The sequence below is a fragment of the Muntiacus reevesi genome, chromosome 1, assembly GCF_963930625.1.
Source record: "Muntiacus reevesi chromosome 1, mMunRee1.1, whole genome shotgun sequence".
Taxonomy (NCBI): domain Eukaryota; kingdom Metazoa; phylum Chordata; class Mammalia; order Artiodactyla; family Cervidae; genus Muntiacus; species Muntiacus reevesi.
Genome location: NC_089249.1, coordinates 274,665,852 through 274,668,943, shown reverse-complemented (window position 1 = coordinate 274,668,943; position 3,092 = coordinate 274,665,852). Strand labels below are relative to the sequence as shown.

Sequence of the window (3,092 nt, the reverse complement as noted above, 5' to 3'; positions counted from 1 at the left end):
GTTATTTTCATCAATAATTTTTAGTTGTAACATGAAATGTTAAGCAAGTATAATCCAGACAGTCGTATATGTCAACGTTTCAAAAATTCTTGTCCTTTGTCATACACTCCATACTTAATGTGATAATTCTCTTAATGTACATCTTTGCTTCTGGACAGCTATTAGTTAAAAGTCTCATTCAGGCGGTCTACAATTTTTACTTTTGACTTAAAATATAAGATTGTAGAAATGCAGTGTTTGCTTTTCATTCTCTTTCCAGTAATATTTTGTCATAAAATGAGAAATACAAACTGCAACTTGAATAGAAACTGGCCATTAGCTGATTCTGCTCAATTTGTACTTCTAAAACAATCATTATTTGTAATTATATTTTGCTTCCATAATGATGGTTATTAAAGCGACTCACTCAAAATGAGAACCTAGCAAAATAATTCTAGACAACCTCACCTTGACAACAGTACCTCCAAAAACACAATTATTTCATGACAGCTGGAAGTACTTCCCACTGTTTGTCTTTTAGGAATGAGACAGCGCACAGTTTCTGGTCATCAAGGATACAAAACCTTTTGTATTTTTGCCAGCTCTGCTATGAAACAATGCTAATTTTTAAAGCACTGTTAAATCAATCAGAGTTATACAATTACACGGTAGAGAACAGAATTTGTTAATGGGAAGTTAAATCTAAAGTAGGGAAGTATTAATCTCCGAAAGTGTTGTGACAATAAAAGCATGAATTTAATCAGTGAAGTGTGTGCCTCTTAGAACGTGTGTTAGCCTGCTCATCGCATGGTTTTCTGTGCACCTACTTTATCATCCTGCAAGTCAGACTTTAGACATGTAGAGATGGGTGTCATGTAAGTCTGTTTATACACAGGAAAGTTTCGAAAAACTCAGGTCAATTCAATAGTTTAGAGACCATCAGTAGTCTTCGTTAGGGCACCCATGTTTCAATCTTCTCTTACCTTTCCAGAGATATTATCACTGTACTCCAGAAAACTCTAAATTCTTGCCAAACAAGTTTCTAACTTCTTTGTTTTGATCACATGCTTTCCTTTATGATTCATATCAATGTATGACAAAACCCACTGAAAAATAAAAAAAAAATTAATAAAAAATAAAAATAAACTTAAGCCCTAAAAAAAAATAAAAATAAAAATAAATAAAATTCACATTAGCTGTGTGTAGTTGCCCCGGACTAGGAGCTTAAGTGAAGAGGGAAGCCTTATTCGGTGGCAATCAACTATGGGCATGGGCATGCCCGGGCCAGCCCTAGAGTACGGAGAAGGCGGCCTTTTTGGTTCCCCTCCCCGCCGAGTGGGGATGGGGGGCACACTAGGCCTCGGGACATCCCCGGTCTCACGTAGGTCTGTCTGCCGGCAAGGGCGCCCCAAAGGCGGGCGGCGCCATGTCGCTGGTTGCTTACGCCCGCAGCGATGAAAGTGAGCCGGCTGAGGCTGAGCCGGAGCCGGAGGAGGAGGCGGCGGCGGGCCCTACACCTGGGCCCACTGCAGGGGGCTTGTTCCCTCCTCTTCCCGCACCCTAGGGCCCGGCCTTGCTGCCTCCGCCCCCCCAGATGCAGGCCCCAGCCTTTCCCCCGCCGCTGCGGCTGCCCCACCCACCAGCGACCCCGGCTCCAGCCTCCTCCCCCTTGTCCTCGGCCTGGGAGCCTTCCCCGCACCTCCGGGCGTGTGCCCGGCTGAAGCGGCGGGAGTTGGGTGGGGATGGGCTCGGATTGGGGCTGCCCTGCCCCGAGGCCTGGCCTCAGTCTGCCCCCCACTATCCGAGGTGCCGGGCCCCGCCGGGGCTTCCGAAGCCAAAGACGACGACAGAGCCGGTGGAGATGGCGGCGCCAGAGCTGCACAAGGGGATTCAGATTCTGAGCAAGATGAACCCACAGAGAAGAAAACTGCCCTTCAGGGATCCCGTGAGGGGACTGGTGTGTCCGCCGTGCTTCCCCAGCCTAAAAACCTGACAGTGACAGAGACGAACAGGTTGCCCGGCCCGTGCCTCCTCCGGGAAACCCTCGCGTGGCTCCTCTGACACTAAGCCCTCCAGGCAAGCTTCTAAGCCCGGGTCCTCTTCTCTCGCCCCCGCTGTGGGCGCCGCAACCACCACCCCATCGCCCTCAGCTGTCAAGGCTGCCGCCCAGAGTGCTGCCCTGCCGGGGACGAGGCAGATCCCGCAGGAGGAGGACGACAGCGATGAGGAAGTAGCCCCTGAGAGCTTTTTCTCCCTCCCCGCGAAGGCCGAGCCGCCTGGAGTCGAGCCATAGCCTTACCCCGTTCCCACTGTCCCAGAAGAGCTGCCTCCAGGCGCAGAACCGGAGCCGGCCTCCCAGGACGATGCAGCCAATGCCCCCTCGGCATTCAAGACGGCAGCAGGCTCAAGCGGGGCCCCTTGGATGCCTGAGCCTGGGGATGACTACGGCTACAGTCAGTTTTCCACATATGGCGATGCCAATGCCGCTGGAGCTTACTATCAGGATTATTACAGTGGTGGCTACTATCCCGCACAGGACCCGGCTCTGCTCCCCCCACCCAGGAAATTGCCCCAGATGCGTCCTTCATCGATGACGGAGCATTTAAGCAGCTTCAGGGCAAAAGGAACCGAGGGAAGGAGGAGATCAACTTTGTGGAGATCAAAGGTGATGACCAAGTCATTGACAGAAGAGAAAACCATGAAGTGATTCAGCAAAAAGAAAGGTGAGCAGCCAACAGGCCAGCAGCGGCGGAAACACCAGATTACTTATCTGATTGATCAGGCTAAGGAGCGGGAGCTGGAACTGAAGAACACCTGGTCGGAGAACAAGCTCAGCCGCCGGCAGACCCAAGCCAAATACGGATTCTAGGGCTCTGCACCTGACTGCCTCTGGATCTCCTGCAGCCCAGCTGGCTCGGCCCCCAGCTTCATCTCTGGGACCCCAGCTGATCCAAGCCTAGGATCTCTTTCCCTGAGGACCCAGCCCTCGTCTCTGCGAGAATGAACATATTTGATAGATTTTTCTTAACAAAAGTTAGAAAATTCAGCTCCTTTCTGTCTTGGAGCTGGCAAAGACTCAAGTGATGCCTCAGAAGGGGCTCTGAGTTCTTGGA

At 50.6% G+C, this 3,092-nt stretch overlaps 1 pseudogene; it reads left to right on the top strand.

The window, feature by feature from the left end:
- The first annotated feature begins 1,405 nt into the window (after positions 1–1,405).
- Positions 1,406–2,848, top strand: LOC136169132 (proline-rich protein PRCC pseudogene; annotated as a pseudogene).
- Positions 2,849–3,092: the final 244 nt, after the last annotated feature.